Consider the following 19326-nt stretch of genomic DNA (forward strand, 5'->3'; position numbering starts at 1 on the left):
TTTCCCTCAATTCAGGAGTCAAATGTGAGCAAAACCTTCGACTGAAAAAAGTGGATAAAAGTAGCAAGGCTATACAGTAAAGAAAAACTCAATCTTTTTTAAATCAACAAAAACTGGATAAACTTTTTGTAAACAACATTAATTTTAAGAATTATTAAGGGAAAACAGGTCTACGCCATCATTTACCTTTGTTCATCATTCGAGTCGCAGATGAGACTAGATCTAAATAATACTCTGCAAAAATAAGAATAAGAGGCAAATGTAATGGCAAAAAACACACTATCTCATAAGACTACCTGCATCCTCCATAAACCCACAGCAACCACTATCTCAACAACCCCCAATACTACCCAAAAAAATAAAACACTTACCAACAAAATAAGCTTAAGTTTCAATTTTTGGATAGATAAATAGAAACAAGGGATTCAGAATAACAAGTCAGTATACTTTCACTATCCTGTTTGCACTATCAGGCATCGATGTCATACTAAGAACTATCACGGGGGATCATCTAAATATCAGCCTCGTAAACAGAATACCAACCAACCTTAATAATGATTAATTGCAATTGTGTTTCCAAATAAACATCAGCGCTGCATAAGATGTTAATTATACGATATATAAATTCCTAACTTATACAATGAAAGCTACTTGCTGACAATTACATGTGATAGAAGTACCATACAACACAGCTAACAACTAATCCTCGCTAAATGGAAAATGACAATTTGATGAGTGTGTAACATCCAGGTCCCCCATTTTTTTTCTGCAAAAGAAAAAAGATGTTACACCAACTTTAGAACTTAATGTCTTCCTGGACTTTCCCTCCTTTTTCTTGCATCTTTCTCTTCTAGTCCTATTCTCATTCTGCACCGCTTGTTTACATAATTAAATATAAAAATCAAGGTCTAAGTTATTAATAATAATGACAATATGGTAGGTTTGTATGATATGAAAATCAAATGTAACAGCTCGGCAACCACGTCGATGAAATCCTCAGGCTTCCTTCGTAACTTCTCTTCCTCCCTAGCATTTTCATACCTGGAACAGTTACAGCAGCGATAAGAAATCAGACCCGTGATTTCTTTGGGGGCCACAACATGTGTTTTAAAAATTAGAATTCATACTTTGTGTGTAAAACATTTTCCATGTCATCCAACTCTTCTGGGAGTAAAGTGACATCCACTTTATCTGACTTTAGAACTTAAGTAAATCAACCTGGAAAACATGAAACGTTGTTATGCTACAAATCAATATCATCACAAAAACCCGTACCCCATTTTCTCCCTAAAGAGAATATAGAGGAAACTCAAGCTTACCCTTTTGACCCTGACTTCTCCCAGGTGCCAGTGTTAACAATACAACTAGAGAAAAAGGGACACCAGAATTTGAGAATTTGTTAATGAACTGTTATAACAACCAGATTATTATAATAAAAATATTCTCAACATCTTCATAACAATTAGGAAAAATATCTTATTTATTTATTTCCTTAATTTCAAAGTTTTCATTATTACAAATAGAAGAAATGATAAAAATGTAATTGGTGAGATTGTTATCAATAAAATAATCCTTTATTTTCTTATATGGTTTAAAATGTTATAGCTCCCGATCTTTGAAGTATGTTTTCACTGTCTCGTTAATAGCTGCCACTGTTGTTTGCCATGGGCGTCATGGTAGGATAAAAAGGTGTGCTCCACTCATTGCGACCACATACAACGTCATTGGGACCTCCTGAGCCCATTCCAAGGGGCGGTGATGTCTCGTTTGACTTCTATTTCAGTACATTTGAATTCATTTGGTTCTTTCACCAAACAGGTTCCATTTGTTACGATAACAACTAAATCTTTATTCATTTTTTTTTCAATGTCTAATATAAAAAGCTTTTAAAGAGAAACTTGATTTTTTGAGAACAATGATTGAATCAAGGATTAACGCTTTGTTCACTTGAATGAATTTGAAAGAGAATGATTGAAGGAATTTGAAGATAAATTGTTTTTTGTTTATTTGAGTGAATTTGGAGATAAGTAAGAGTAGATTTGGAGATAAGTAAGAGTAAATTTGGAAGTACATTTTTTTAATCGGTCACATCAATCAAATTCTACATTAATTCTTATAAATTTTAATTTCAAATTCACTCTCACTTACCTCCAAATCCACTCAAATAAATAACAAAAAAATTTATCTTAAAATCCTCTCAAATCCCCTTAATCACTCTCTCCCAAATCGATCTAAGTGAACGTAGCCTAAGTCTTCTTAATAGTATACCCTACCCATGAAAGATAATAGTATATTCAATACTATTGACCCCTTGTCTCAGGATGTTTGGATTCTTGATTCACAAACAACTAATGACTTGGCTCACTTTCTTAAGCTGCAAATGACTAGTGAACAACTCATAACAGCTGCAAATGGTGATAATGTACCTATATACGGATCCGGAAATATAACTTTAGATGTTTTATCTCCCACTACTAACAGATAGGCGTATTTCTTACAAAGCTTACAAAAGATTTAAATTGTTCAACAACTTTTTTTCTCTTCTTATTATGCATTTCAAGAACTTGCCACAAGGAAGGCGATTTTAATTGCTAACGGGCAATGTGGGTTGTATTTGTTGGAAATAAATACCAAAACAAAACAAAGCAAATGTCATAAACCAAAGCAATATCAGACACATGGGAAAGTTCCCAAGTATGGCTTCATCATAAAGAATTGGTTGGGAATCCCTCCTTCAACCTTATAAAATCCTTGTTCCCTCATTTGTTTTCTAAAGAGTTTGTTGTGTCTGTCAAATGTGATACTTGTCAATTGTTAAAGCATCACCATGCATCTTATCTCATCTCAAGTAAAAAGAGTAATTTTCTATTTGACTTGATTCACTCTCATGTTTGAACACCTGTTTTAGAATTTATTTTTGGAGCAAAATGGTTTGTTACTTCTAGTGATGTATCTCCATGTAACATATCCATATCACATGGAGATACATTACGAAAAGTAAATCTCGAAAGTGAAGAGCCTTGAAGGTTATAGTGAGGAGAGGAGATAATTGTTATTAAGAATTTACCCATTATATTGAGAATGGTAAAAATATAACGTGTTAAATATCCTATTTCTCAACATGTCAATGACAATCTTTCTAATAGATATTGAAGCTTTATTGTTGCCTAGCTATACCTACCTCAGTCTGAGAAGTCATGAGAAGCGAACATTTGAAAGTGAACATTGGATATTTACACTTAAGCATAAGGTAGATGGATAAATGACAAGTATAAAGCTAGGTTGGTTGTAAATGGGTACGCTCAAACTTATGAAATTGGCTGAGGAGACTTTTTTTGTTGTAGCAAAGATGAATACGATCTAGCAACTAATTTTGGACTGGACTTCCATCAGTTAGACGTGAAGAATGTCTTTCTCTATGGAGCTTTCGAAGAAGTGTATATTGAGATTCTACTCAAATTTCAAACTCAGTGGAAGGAATAAGGAAAGCGTTCTAAAGAAAGCTTTATACAGTCTTAAACAATTTCAAATATCCAAGAGCGTGATTTGGAAATTTACAAAAGCAATGGTTTCCTTAGGTAATGAACAAAGCCAAGCAGATCATACTTTATTCTTAAAGCACACCATTACAAGTAAGCATACACAACTGCTAGTCTGAGTCAATGATATGATTATTGCAGGAGATGATAAAACAGAGAAATTGACTTCAAAAGAAACATTAGCAGCTCAAGTTGAAATAAAAGATTCAAAATAGGGGATTTTCATCTCCCAAAGAAAATATGTACTTGGTTTCCTTAAAGAAACAAATAAGACAGAAGGTAGAACCTCAAGATTACAAAACAAAATCATAGAATTGGATAGCAAAAATGATCAGAGGGTGCTGAATAGCAAAAATGTGAAAAGGACACAGTGATTACTGGAGAAACAAAAATATGCACGGAGAGCACATCAAAATGTTTAGAGTGTGGTGGTTTCTAAGGAGCAAAAATGCTGAAAGAACATAACTGTCAAAGAGAAAAAATGGTTTTAGTGTTAAGAGCAAAAATTCTAAGAGAGTGCAGCAGCTATTGGAGGGTCCAGCAATTGCTATTGAGGAAAAATTACTTGGAGGGTGCAATGAACACCAGAGAGAAAAAAAGGATAGGAAGGCATGACAGTTGCTAGAAAGCACAAAGGCTTAAAGTGTGGTAAACACCTAAGAGAAAAAAGTGCTCGGTATACATCGCTTGCCAAATGATACTAGTAGTGAGTGGTGGTGACTAAGGATGAAAAAAGCTTGCCAGAAAGTTGTCAATGATGAATGATAGATTCAACTGTGGTGAATAGTGAAATACAGTAGAAAAATAACAAAAACCATAAAACATACATGGTTTCTAAAATGTTTATACCTATGAGCACTGGGCCCACAGAGAAAACAGATTAAGATTCCCTTTTTATTAGACTCTTGATACCATGTTGAAAACAGAGAAACCAAGAAGGTATATGATGAATTTTGTGTTTAGACCTCTGCGGAGCTATTCAATTATAGGAGAGAAATCATGATTACAAAATATTCAGTTACCCTATTTTAGCTTATAACATAAATATAGAATCAAATTCATTGATCCTAATACCAAGAGTTACTAGATTATAGAATTTTAACATATCTACAAGAGTCTAACAGAAAGTATATAATAAAACCTGATAATCAAATTCCATTTACTGCATTTTTGGTTGCATGCATTCCTTTTGCTTATGTTTCAACATTTTACTCTCTTCCTTCTCAATATAAGCGTGCATGAGAAAACAGAAGAAAACCTGACAGATAAGTAAGGAGTACAGTAATTTAGTAAAATCACTTAAATGTTTAAAAAGACAGAAACACGTACATTGCAAAGACAAAGTTTCATGTTATATCAAGTTCTTTTGAAAGAAACAGCAAAAACCAACAAAGCACGTGTAAGAAAAGTACGTAAAACACCAGTCAAAAAACTAATGGCATGTCAACTTTCCAATATAAACAAATTGCAGATGTTGAGCAGTACTAAAATGGATATAAATTTTGAATAAATAAATGTGCTTTGTAACAGATCAATAACACTAATCAAATTGGAAGCATCTGACAATCCAAACATGATTTGTTGTGGAACTCTATAAAACAAAAGTTACTGAAGTAGGTTCAGTGCCATTTAGAGTAAGGGTTGTCAATTGAGTCATCACTCTTCTCTTACCCACTAGCAAGCATGCACAACACTACAAAAAAACAGTCAACGGAGTTGGGTGAGAAGCAGGATGCTGCACCATGAGAATCCAGTGCAATTTAAGACTGTGCATGTATATAACAGCCATATTATCATGCACTCAAGCCTTTATTTAGATGGTGTGATGGTAAGTGGGGGAGTGAGAAAATACAAAAGAAGAGAAATTAAAGGAGGGTGAGATTGTTTGGATTAAAAGAACTAGAGTGAAAAGAGAAAATAAATGAATGACATTTTTATTTGTTTGAGAAGATGAGAAAAGAAAGAAATGTTGGAATTGTTATGGAATGACTTTTATATACTCCTTGTTCATATAATATTTTAATATTGAAAATCAAATGAGGAAATGCATGATGTCTTCCGAGAAGTAAATTATTTGTACATTGATCAATATTGCAAAATCCGTTATGGTTTGTCCATAATCAATTATGCACCCTTGAGTAACAGTCGTTCTTGTAAATACGAGCCCACAATCAATTATGACCCATGCATATTTGATTACGTTAGATCCCCATAATAGATTAGCCTTCCTATTCTACATAATCGAATATGCTGAAGACATAATTGATTATGCGGAGCCTCTCAGCCACCCCACGCATTGCCATAGTTCTAGCACTTTTATGTCCACGAACCTTACTTTTGAAATTCTGAATCACCAACATGACAAGGAAAACTAAAATGCCAATGCCCCCTCTCTTCTGTCAAAGCCCATACAAGGTAATGTGGACATTTTTGCACAGCCAACATGACTTTCCCCTTTTTTTCTGACCATCTTTGTGAGGAAACTCAACCCTGGGGGACCAATATGTCAACCAAACTCAACCTTTCCCCTCAAATCCACTACTCATCTTCAACAATAAATGAAGTGATCCAAACAAAGGCTAAGATAGAAATCAACGAAATTTGAATCAAGGATGCTCATTGCCAAACACCTACATGGTGATTGACACAACCACTCCCTGCAAGCATCACATACATGCATATAACAGAAATTTCATCAACATTATCTATTTATCTTTTTCACTCTATCCCTATATCCCACTTGCACACCACAACCATCGTGTATGCATACATCTTTAACAAATAATCATCAATTGTTGACTCACCAGCCAAAATTTTCTCTTTTGGCAGCAATGCCTACATACAGGTAGAGTATTTGGAAAAGATTTCAAGAAAACCAATAACTTTGGATCTGCTACAATGGTATCCCACCCACACCTTAAAATTGAAAAAATAGTGTTACAAGCGTTTGCATAATAGCATAGGGCCAAAGTAGAAAGTTTGGAGTGAAGGCACAAATGTTCAAAACCAAGTATACTAAACAGTGTATTCCAACCTCAAGAACATCAGGTCAGGAGAAAACCTGTTTCAGTTCAGTAATCTCTATCTGGCATTGAAGTTTAACACAAAAATTAAACTTTTAGCAAATTATGGAGAGAAATCTAGTGGTCAAATTAAACAAACAAAACAAATAAATAAATATGCTACAAATCACTATACCCTCTCTTCTTGTTTGAGATGCCTGTCGTTTTTCTCAAGATCTCTTCCTTCCTCTTCAGAATCAGAGTCTGCTTTCTTATTGGTAGTTGCATTTTGAATAGACTCGTGCTTCTTATCAATATACTGGTTACATCCAAGTAAGCAATTCATCAAGAAATACATGAAGATGCAAGGCACATATAAATCATTGACACAATACCTCTGAACATATAATATCGCGAAAACTAATGTTCCCGAACATTTTTTAAGATTTCTTCCTCCAAGCTATATCATTTGGCTCTTCCCTGTCCTGAATTTCAACTTGGTATACAACCTAAAATTTAAGAGAATGGAAGCATTAAACGGGCATTACCATCATTTGTCCATTAACACCATTGCAATTGAAACCATTAGAATGCTTCACTTTCTATTAAACGAAATATAGATCTGACATAACCATCTGTACAATTTCCAAAACACTCAAAAACAGCTTAGAATGAAAAGCCTCAAGGAATTTTCCAAAAATAGACAGATATGATATTTAACAAACATCTATGATAGTAATCAACCTATAGCTTCTTAGTCTGCACTATAACTTTTTTGGATAAACTTTTACGTAAACACTTCAAAAAGATGAAAATAAGAAAAAAAAATTAGTGAAATTAACTTTTCCATAAACTAATATATATATATATATATATATATATATATATATATATATATATATATATATATATATATATATATATATATATGTATGTATATATCTTTCTTCCTACTTTTCTTATTCTATAGGAAGAAGTTATCTAGACATGTCCTAATTTTAATATTTGCAGAGAGGTCAAAACCCAATTCCTATAAGTAGGAGACGACGTCCTAAACTAATAATTAATAGACAAATTTCTCCTTGCCTAAATTAAACAACTTAATATTTTTTCTTAGAGAAAAGAATTTTAGGGGGAAGAGATGACACCCCAGTGTTAGGGAAAAAGCCTTCGGCTCAAGTATCGCTTAAAGAGGTACTCAACTCAGCCCCAAAGAGAATTTTCACTTTGCAATCGCAAATCCCAACCTTCGAATTGAACATTTGAACCTACACAACCGAACTCAGAAATGTTCAGTAAGATGGAATTGGAAAGGAAGGGAAAAGATCCACGTCACAGAGACCATTCTCCTTTCTCTCCCTTCCAATTCTCTTCCATCAAACTAATCTCATGCTTCTCTACCCCCACATTCTCAGATCCTTCACCCGAAAGATCTCACGTGCAAAACGAAAAAGCTCCGTCCAATTCCAGAAATCCTAACTTCACTGCAGCAATGTAAAACAAATGCAAACATCTAATTTCGCAATCGGTTCCTATCCTTTCTACTGCTAGCGCCACTGTCAATTGTAAAGCTAACCAAACTATATAGAACCAGCAAAACGATGGGAACCTGCTGCGGATAGGTATTCCGCTTCCCGTTGCCACCGTCTTTGGCCATGCTCCTTCAGGCCTTGATATTGTATTTCTTCTTCTTCCGTCGCCGGCGCTCTCTCTCCCGCACTTTTACATTGGCGGTGGCGAAGGATGAGAAATTGGCTATCGGCGTTCACTTTTACAACGCCGTTCCGATATGCTAACGTTTCCGCGGACATCATGAAGTATCAGCTGACTCAGTTTCAGAAAGGGAAACAACGGTTAAAGTAATTTACACTTTGACACACGGTGGGCCCAACTATTGTTAATATCATAAAGGATAAATTTGTCATTTGCATGGTTGAGTACTGCTGAATGAAACTGTGTTTCGGTGCATCAGGTCCTCTCTCTAATTTCAATTTTTCAAAGGTTCTCTCTCATTTTGTAAGAACTCTTCATGCTAGGGTTAGGATTGAGAGAAAATGCGAGAAAAAATAAAAAATGAAGAACTCCATGACTGCCACTTAATCGAAGATTAGACGTGATAGGAAGAGTTCAAACCAGCAAAGTCAAAGTAGATGATCGAAACATTAGAGGTTTGTCCTCTTTTTATTTTTTCTCTTTTCTACTGTTTGAAAATATAAAGTATGAGTTTCTTCTGAAGATTGAAGCAAGTTGTATGCTTTTTCTCTTTCTTTTTTTCTCTCATCATTTCTCTATCTTTCGTTTTCTTTTTTTATTTATTTTCGAAAACCCTAAACTAAAGGGAGCAAGGGCATGAGATAGAGAGTTGCGCTAGGGAGAACACCAAATGCACAATCAGTGACGAGCGAGATCGATGGTGAGTGAGAGAGACTAAGAGAACGAGTTTGGTAGTAAGAGAGTCAACACAGAAGCATAAGAGTGAAAGTTTTCCATTTTGTGATTGCTATGACGTGGGAAGCTTTTATGGTAATTCTATGTCTTTTTATTCTGATTTAGAATAAATTTGTGTCTTACTAATTTTCGTGTTTCCATCATGTTTGATGATATGAATTGTTTTATTCGAAATTAATTATTCCCCAACTGGTTGTTAATTGCAAAATTCAATATAGAAAATAACAGTTTTGTGTGATTGATTATTCTTACGGAGTTAAACCACACATCATAAGCACACCATTTTTTCTTGAATGAAGCTACTCTAACAACCAACAACAATGTCATCATACGACTTCTTCAGCTGCATCTATAGAAAGAGAAGCATTAGCAACTTTATTTTAAAAACCTTAAGTCCAAATTATGTTGAGTAAGATTTAAAAAATGAGAGAGACATAGAGTGTTTCATTTTCTGTGTTCTGAAGAAATAAAATAAACAAATCACGGGAGAAAACAGAACAACAAACAAATTGGCCTAGTGATATCATGTATAGTATGTTTAAAAAATACATTCAATATTCATAGACTGAGCAATAAATTCTGCCGAAGTAAGAGGAATCAATCTCATTTCATGCACAGATTTTTATATTTTCATATTCATCACATTTTTAAGATTTCGAAAGTAATAATCGATTTTCATTATATTAGCAAAATTATTAGTATATTATCCCTAAACTTTTAAATACCGAAGTAGGCTCAAGAGTTGCATATTAATTGAGAAATTTATCAGGGGCCTTATATTAATATTTCCATTATTTTGAAATAACTATTATTCTAATAATAGTAGCATCTTCACTCTTTTTATTATGCAAGGAATAAAGTATTTGAAATAATTCTTTTTATGAAAAATTGAAATAAACAAATAAGGAAAACTAACTACACATTCTCTATTCGACCAAAATTTTTATGACGTGTTTGTAGATCATTATAAAGGCTTAACTATAAGACTTGACTATGTTTATAACTAAAGTAACAAATTTATAATTATAATCAATATAAACTATGTATATCTTTTTGTATTTTTAAAATTGCACTTTCCTTCATGTCAAGTTTTCACCCTCCACTTTCAACGTTATATGTGTCTAGAAAATAAAATGAATATTCCGAGTGATGTTCGAAAATGATAGTTTGAACGTTCAAGCAGAGACAAATCTATTTGGTAGAGTTTTGGGCACAAACTTGCTTTTTTTCTTATTGTAATGTTAATGTGTAAATACAAAAATGTCTTCATAACTTGAAACTCTATATAAAGTAAATCAACAATATGAGTGTTTCCCCAAAAATTTATATATCAGTATTTGTCACCAACATAAAACTTTTGAATATGCCATAAAAAGAAAAAAGAGCATAATTTTATATGGCAAATTTTGGAAATCAAGAGAATGAAATAAAAGTTAACCAATTAAAAATTAGTGGTGATATAATTTTGAAAACATGCTTGTATGTGTGAGTGATACTAAAATTGATTTTGGCTGTCATTTTATATGGGCCCTTTTAGTCATTATTTTTCATCATTTAGTTAGTATGTACTGCTATAGATGCTTTTAAGATGTCTTTCCTTAGTGTTAATAACAATAATACGTATGATCATTCTTCTCTTTTTCTTTATTTTTGGCATATTCTTCTCTACTAATTAAACAACAGTAAGTGTTTATATAGTCAATCTTATGTGTTTATTTATTGACTTGGTTATATACAATAAATGTTGTGGTTTTTTACGATAGATTTCATCACAACAAATGTTGTGGTTATGTACTCAGTTCTATGTGATTATTTTTTAAGTTGGTTATGTACAACTACAACAAATGCTTTAAGTTCAATATCAAGGATCATATTAATTAGTCCACTAAGTGGTTGTGCAATGAAGACTTTGTGGATCTAGTATGAAAGTTGTTATGTACAACATATGTATTGGTTCTTTATGATACATTTCATCACATTATTGGTGCAATAATTGGTTATGTACTCATTCCTGTGCGGTTATTTCTTAATGTTGTTATCTACATCTACAAAAATGCTAAAGTTGAATATGAAAGATCATATTAATTAGTCTAATAAATGGTTATCCAATGAAAGGTTTGTGGTATGCTATGAAACTGTAGTGTAAAACAAATGTAGTAGATTTTTGGGATAGATTTCATCACAATTATTGGTGCAGTAACTGGTTATGTACCCATTTTTAAGTGGTTATTTCTAAAGCTCCTTATGTACAACATCAACAATGGTTAAGTTGAATATCAAGAATCATATTACTTAGTGCAGTTAGTGGTTATCCAATGAAGTGTTGGTGATGTACAAATCTCGTGGTTCTTGAGTATACATTTCATCACATTTATTGGTGCAGTAACTAGTTATGTATTCAGTTCTATGTGATTTTTTTTAAAGAGGTTCTGTAAAACAATAAAAATGGTTAACTTCAATATGAATGATCATATTACTTTGGTGTAGTAAGTAGTTATGTTTAAGTTTTATGTGGTTATTTCTTAACTTAGTTATGCACAAATTAAAAATTGCCTCAGTTCAATATCAAGGATCACATTATTTTGGTGTAATAAGTTGTTATACAATGAAGGGTATGTGGCCTAGTATGAAAATCGTTATGTACAACAAATTTAGTGGTTCTTCAGGTTACATTTCATCAAATTTATTGCTTCAGTAACTGATTATGTATCCATTTTTGTGTGGTTATTTCTAAAGCTAGTTCTGTACAACTAAAAAACTGCTTAAGTTCAATATGTGGTTTTGTATGCTTACATCTACAGCAAGTTCATTGGTTGAAGTTGTTCATCATACCCAAAATAAGAATCTGTTAAAAAATTTACCTGAAACAAAAAGCAATAATGACCTTGTACATATATGTAAAACAAAATACATATTACTCATTAACATTTTCATTCACTGAAAACATAGCTCAAAAACCATGGCTATATATCCTACTGAACAAATTTTGCATTTTAGTCATGTACGAGCTATAAAGTGCCGTTGATGTTGTTATTACATAACTAATGCAATATGTGGTGCTTGATTACACATACTAAACAACCTAAAAACAAATAACAAAAATTGTATCTTAATCAATCATATTTCATCGACTTTGTGTTAAATATGTACATCAATCAAGTCAGGATGACCTTCTATTACAAGTTCTTCCCATCTTCGGTGTATTGAACTTGTTTATGTTCTCCTACTTCATCACTTCATCATTGTTTATAGCATTCCACATTTCTTCATTATTGTATTTTGATGAAGATTTTGTTCGTGTAATATCCACTCACAAACCATTTGTTGTCGAAGAACTTTTAATTGTTCCTGCAATAATATTACTCTTTGAAAGTATTATAGTTAAAAACATTTTATCATAAATCATATTAAAATAAACATATACATAAATAATACAAACTGTTGTGTAATCAGACATTTTATTCTCATCATATTTAAGTATGTGGTCCCATAACTCTATATATTTAATCATCAACACACAACAATCATACCTACACATTAAACAAAGATTAGAAACATCACATATATTACACAACCCAATAAATTGGTTATTGACAAGGTCATTAACGTATTTGGTTGCACTGGCAAATCTTCTCGAATCACCTTTAATTCTCGCTCCTTACAATTTGCCTCTTTGTCAATCGTATTAAATAAGTCTTGCAAAGTAGCAATCTTAAAAATTTATATTCAACAAATTAAATACTAATGTAAAGCTTGTATTCTAAAATAATAGTTGTCTTAAAAGAAAAAGAGTACAACACTAATTGTCTTACCATAGCCTTGTTAATAGCATTTATGGATTGCCTTTTACGACCAAGAGAATCCAAAATGAACAATTCTCTTGATTGGCAGTTCACATAATAGCACCACCAATGGTCATCACCAACAATGGTTATCACCCGTTTCATAATAGTGTGATAATACATAGACACACTGACATGGAGCTTACATTCATTTGACACGCTCCACATTATTGTTTTGGAAAAAAAAATGATGAGTGAGGGAGGGTAAAAGGGGAAAAAGCAAAATTTGGCTTAAGTTTTCTTGCGGTCCTCATTCGAACTCCCATTTAGGTTTTCTTTCTCTCACACATTGTTCTCCATCGTTCTAAAACGTGGTTCTTTAGTTATTTGTGCCCAGTATTGGTGATGACCATTGGTAGTGCTATTCTGTGAACTGTCAATCAAGAGAATTGTTCATTTTGGATTCTCTTAGTCCTAAAGGCGGTTCAAAAATGTTATTGACAAGGCTATGGTAAGACAATTAATGTTGTACTCTTGTTCTTTTAAGGCAAATGTTGTTTTATAGTACAAGCTTTACAATATTATTTGATTTGTTGAATATAATTTTGTAAGGTTGCTGCTTTGCAAAACTTATTTGATACAATTGACAAAGAGACAAATTGTAAGGAGCGAGAATAAAAGGTGATTCGAGAAGATTTGTCAGTGCAACCAAATACGTTAGTGACTTTGTCAATAACCAATTTATTGGGTTGTGTGATATATGTAATGTTTCTAATCTTTGTTTAATGCGTAGGCATGATTGTGGTGTGTTGGTGATTAAATATATGCAATTATGGGACCACATACCTAAATATGATGAGAATAAAATGTCTGATTGCACAACGTTTTGTATTATTTATGTATATGTTTATTTTAATATGATTTATGATAAGAGATTTTTAACTAATATTTGACAAGAGTAATACTATTGTAAGAACAATTACAAGTTCTTCGACAACAAATGGTTTATGAGTGGGTCTTACACAAACAAAATCTTCATCGAAATACGGTAATGAAGAAATATGGAATGCTATAGGCAATGATGAAGTAGGAGAACATGAACAAGTTCAATACATTGAAGAAGGGAAAGAACTTGTAATAGAAGGTCAACATGACTTGATTGTTGTACATATTAAACACAAAGTCCATGAAATATGATTAATTAGGATACAATTTTTGTTATTGGTTTCTAGGTTGTTTAGTATGTGTAATCAAGGACCAAAAATTGCATTGGTTATGTAGTAGCAGCATCAACGACACTTTATAGTTCGTGCATGACTAATGCAAAATTTGTTCACTAGAATATATAGCTATGGTTATTGTACTATGTTTTCAATGAATGAAAATGTTTAAATGAGCAATGTGTATTTTGTTTTACATATATGTACAAGGTCATTATTGCTTTTTGTTTCAAGTAAATTTTTTAATAGATTCTTATTTTGAGTATAGTGAACAATTTTAATCAATGAACTTGCTATAGTTGTATGCGTACAAAACCACATATTGAACTTAAGCAGTTTTTAGTTGTACAAAACCAGTTTCAGAAATAACCACATAATAATGGGTACATAACCAGTTACTACAGCAATAAATTTGATGAAATGTAGCCTAAAGAACGACTACATTTGTTGTACATAACGACTTTCATATTAGATCACATACCCTTCATTATATAACCACTTACTACACCAAAGTAATATGATCCTTGATATTGAACTAAAACAATTTTTAATTTGTACATAACTAGGTTAATAAATAACCTCATAACCACTTACTACACCAAAGTACTATGATCATTCATATTGAAGTTAACCATTTTTATTGTTGTACAGTATCCCTTTCACAAAAAACCACATAGGACTGAGTACATAACTAGTTACTGCACCAATAAATGTGATGAAATCTATCGTTAAGAACCACAACATTTGTTGTAAATAACCAAGGCAGTAAATAACCACATAAGACTGACTATATAACCACTACTGCACCAAAGTAATGTCATTATTGGTATTGAAGTTAACCACTTTTATTGTTGTACAAAATCGTGCTCAGAAATAACCACATAGGAATGATACATAATCACTTACTACATTAATAAATGTGATGAAATGTATCCTGAACAACTACGAGATTTGTTTTACATAAGGAATACTTTTCCAGACCACAAATTCTTTATCATATAATCACTTACTAGACTAAGTAACCTTCATATTGTGCTTAAGCATTATTGAAGTTATACATAACGAGCTTCAGAAATAACCACATAAGACTGAGTACATAACCAGTTACTGCACCAATAAATATGATGAAATATATCCTTAAAAACTAGATTTTTTTTACACTACGAGTTTGATAGCAGACCACAAACCATTGATTAGATAACCACTTAGTAGACTATTTAATATGATCCTTCATATTCAACTTAAGCATTTTTGTAAATGTACATAACCAGCGTAAGAAATAATCACATAGGATTGAGTATATAACCAGTTACTGCACCAATAAATGTGATGAAATCTATTATGAAGAACTACTACATTTGTTCTATATAACGAATTTCATACTACACAACATACCCTTGATTGAATAAGCACTTACTGCACCAAAGTAATATGATCATTCATATTAACTTAAGATTTTTTTTTATTTGTACATAACTACCTTAACAAATAACCACATAACACTTAAGACATAACCAGTTATTGGACCAATACTTGTGAAATTAGTTTTTGAGTCACTTGTGCCATCTGTCTTTGATTTTTGCAGAGTGCTCATAATTATTTGCTTTAATCATTCTACTTGGTTGTGCTATGGTTTAAGAGTTATTCAACTACAAGATTGGATGACCATTTATTTTTTTATTAATCATTTCGTTAGTTGTACATAACCACTTTAATATTTAATCACATAATGTTGAAGGTATAACTAGTTACTACACCAATTTGTCAATTTTTTTTATATGAGAATAACATGATATAAAACTTAGAACATAACATACATTACATTACCACTTAATGCAACAACACATCCATGAAGTTGACTTTAGTACTTAACAAATTTTACTACAAAACACATCCATGTAAAGACACACAATATTTGAAACTGACAATAACGATAAATCTGAAATTCAAATCAGCAAATTATGAAAGTCCTCAATTAATGTTCTTGTTTGATCCACCACTGCCTTCAAGTTTGTCAGTGTGAACAGGTGGAATCAATTTGCTAAGGATGTCATGAACGAAACATGTTGGAGGCTGATTGGTAACAATTGGTATTGATAGACGTACTAGGTCATCAGTTGGACAAACAATATCACTTGCAAACACCTACACATGCCAAGACTGTCATTGAAAGTGCTAAAAAAAGGTCTGAAATTCAAAAACACCATAATACAAAACAGTTGTAAACTTTACCTTGACAATATTGTTAAGAGTTATGTTAAGATACTATGTTCCACATATTGGTGAAAAAATTGCAACTTGTTCAGACATTATTGCTTTACTCCATATATTGATGTGGGAATATAAGGTAAATAACTAAGTATTTATCATAAATAATATACTTACATCTTTTAAGATTATCACACTTCCAAGTTTTAAGTGTGGACCTATTTTAGGATGATCAATGGTCTTGTGGTGAACGTTTGCTTTTACAGTCCCTGTTAAATCTTGTAAAGAGATACATTTTCCACAAAAAAAGTTAAAGATGGTAGTCAAAGTAACTTAACATTTCACTAAACCCATTAACAATATACATCAACCAACTCGAATTGTTATTTTCATGTCACTCAGTCCATTATGTTCACAAGCTTTAAAAAAAAAGGACACCTTATAAGTTCCTTTCAACGAATCAAGGGTTGACATATGTTCAACCTCATGTTTAACCAACAATCTTGCAAATCAAATTATTATTTCCATAATGTTCCTTAAATCACAAATTTTGGATGTCTATGAAGATGAATTCCCAATTAGTGTACTTACCATGGATGTCAATGAATTTTTCAGCTCATACCCAAGCATTGGATGTGAAGTCACAATCAAAACTCGTTTTTGCTATGTCACTCAAAAATTCTTGTGTGGGGATGTTTTCATTTAGCTGTTGGTTTACCATAGTTGCCTCAATGACACCAGTAGGGCCCAGAATAACATTGTTATTCGAATTGCAACGGCGAATAAAACTATCAAGATCACTTTCATCAATATCAAGTTGTTCCCAAGCTTCCATTGCTCTTTGTTGTTCTTGAAAAAAATAAAAAATGAAGAGGAAGTGAACTTAAACAAACTAAATCAATGTCTTAGCTAAGTAAAGTATTGGTTGTGTGTGAAGGAAATGTAACCTAAACTTTGGGCATACCTTAAAACTACGAATACAAGTGCCAAGCTCTCTATTGTTCTTGAGAAAAAGAAAAAATGAAGAGGAAGTGAGCATAAACAAACTAAATCGATGTCTTAGCTAAACAAAAAATTGGTTGTGTGTGAAGGAAATGTAACCTAAACATTGGACGTACCTTAAAACCGCGAATACAAGTGCCAAGCTCTCTATTGTTCATGACAAAAAGAAAAAATGAAGAGGAAGTGAACATAAACAAACTAAATCGATGTCTTAGCTAAGCAAAAAATTAGTTGTGTGTGAAGGAAATGTAACATAAACATTGGGCATACCTTAAAACCACGGATACAAGTGCCTCCCTTCCAAAGAAATGTTTACTCTGCCCACAACATGAGAACTTTTAATAAGGGAAATATGCAATTATGAAGATGTCCCTATTAAGCATTAATTGTGATTGTTTATGATAGAAGTCATGGAATGACTACTCCATTTAATGTCGCTGCCAAAATTTAATGACCAAGACACTTTTTCATCTTTGGATTGGAATGAAAGGTAGGGTTTACATTGTTTCAAACACAATCAACTTATTACCAAAACATAAACCCTAAAATTGGTAGAAGACAAACTCAGTGAATGGAGTGTTCAAAGTCATTTATTGAAGTGCATCACTGTCAACAACAGCTGCAGTTTTATTAAATATATGAGTTATTACAATTTTATTGTGCAAAAAATAGATTGTTGTGTTGCCCAGAAGGTTGTTAACGTTATTTATTGTTGGAATTTATATTTGTCATCTTCCTTGTATTTGTCATCTTTTCAGTGTATTATTCAATTTTTACCCATTTTTAATTCAATGAGATGCATAATGGTTTGTAGTGTAAGTGTGAGAGAATTCATTCCGTAGTGTGCGTTTCAACACATTTAATGGTGCAGTACATGGTTATTTGTTCATTCGTATGTGGTTATTTGCTCATTCGTATGTGGTTATTTCTTAATGTGGTTATATACATCTACAAAATTTATTAAGTTGAATATGAATGATGATATTAATTAGTCCAATAAGTAGTAATAATTCTTGTATTGAACTAATGTAGGAAAAGCAAATAGATGGAACATATAAATACAACTTTTGATGATATTGAATTTGATGAACAACATGACAAAGCAGAAGAAGAATTAATTGAAAACCATGTTCAACCTAACTCAATCCCTCCAACAATTTGAATGGTTTTTTAAATTGTTAATGAAGTCAAGTCATTTTATAGACAATATGCAATATCAAAGGGTTTTGAAATCCGAACAAGGACTTCAAGGAAGAACAACAAGAACGAATTATGTTACTTCTTGATGGTGTGATCTAGGGTTAGAAAATATGTGTTCCCCATTCAGAACCAAATGATTGCACGTCCAACACAGCTTAATGATTGTGCAGCTCGAATGATTGTATCAAAAAGAGATGAGAAGTGGTACATTTTAGCATTTGATGATGTACATACTCATGATCTTAGTCCAACAAAGTCGAGATTGTACCGAGGCAATAAAAGGGTGAATCTCAATGTCAAAAGAACACTAGACTTGAATGTCGAAGCAGGAGTTAGGATTAACAAGAGTTTTCGGTCCTTGGTTTGTGCTACAGGAGGTTACAAGAACATGGAGTTTGTCGAACAAGATGTTAGAAATTATGTGACCAAACAAAGAAGAGCATTATCAAAAGATGGTGATGTTAAGGCACTCTTAAACCATTTCTCTTCCATGAGAGAATTAAATTAGGATTTTTTTTTACGACATTGATGTTGATGACGACAACCACATATTGAATGTTGATAGTTGATAGTTTTGTTCATGGATGGGAAAGGATGATAACAACATTTTCACTGCACACGAATGAATGACTTTCTTCACTTTACGAAGAACGATGCAGGTGGATTCCTTGTTACTTGAGAAACACTTTTTGGACTAGCATGTCAACAACTCAAAGAAGCGATAGCATGAATGCATTCTTTGATCAATATATTAACTCACAAACTAATATTCAAGAATTTGTTAAACAATATGACAATGCACTACAACACAAGACAGAAAAGAAGACTCAAGTTGACTTCACGTCGTTAAACACAACTCTTGCGTGCGGGTCACAATCACTCATAGAGCGATAATTCCAAAAGCATTACACACATGCTAAGTTTG

The 19326-nt window shown here is 32.4% G+C and overlaps 2 long non-coding RNA genes across 2 annotated transcripts; one reads left to right on the forward strand and one right to left on the reverse strand.

Annotated features, from left to right (window-relative positions):
- Window positions 1–528: 528 nt before the first annotated feature.
- LOC108344471 (uncharacterized) lies at window positions 529–8549 on the reverse strand. The gene is made up of 7 exons (XR_001833572.2): window positions 8151–8549; window positions 6937–7050; window positions 6344–6860; window positions 4681–4797; window positions 1320–1364; window positions 1128–1218; window positions 529–1041 (listed from the first exon to the last, which is right to left on the reverse strand). It is a non-coding gene; the product is annotated as an uncharacterized LOC108344471 (long non-coding RNA).
- Window positions 8550–8570: 21 nt separating this feature from the next.
- LOC128193862 (uncharacterized) lies at window positions 8571–9227 on the forward strand. The gene is made up of 2 exons (XR_008245172.1): window positions 8571–8709; window positions 8880–9227. It is a non-coding gene; the product is annotated as an uncharacterized LOC128193862 (long non-coding RNA).
- Window positions 9228–19326: the final 10099 nt, after the last annotated feature.

Source organism: Vigna angularis, chromosome 1 (assembly GCF_016808095.1).
Source record: "Vigna angularis cultivar LongXiaoDou No.4 chromosome 1, ASM1680809v1, whole genome shotgun sequence".
Classification (NCBI taxonomy): Eukaryota; Viridiplantae; Streptophyta; class Magnoliopsida; order Fabales; family Fabaceae; genus Vigna; species Vigna angularis.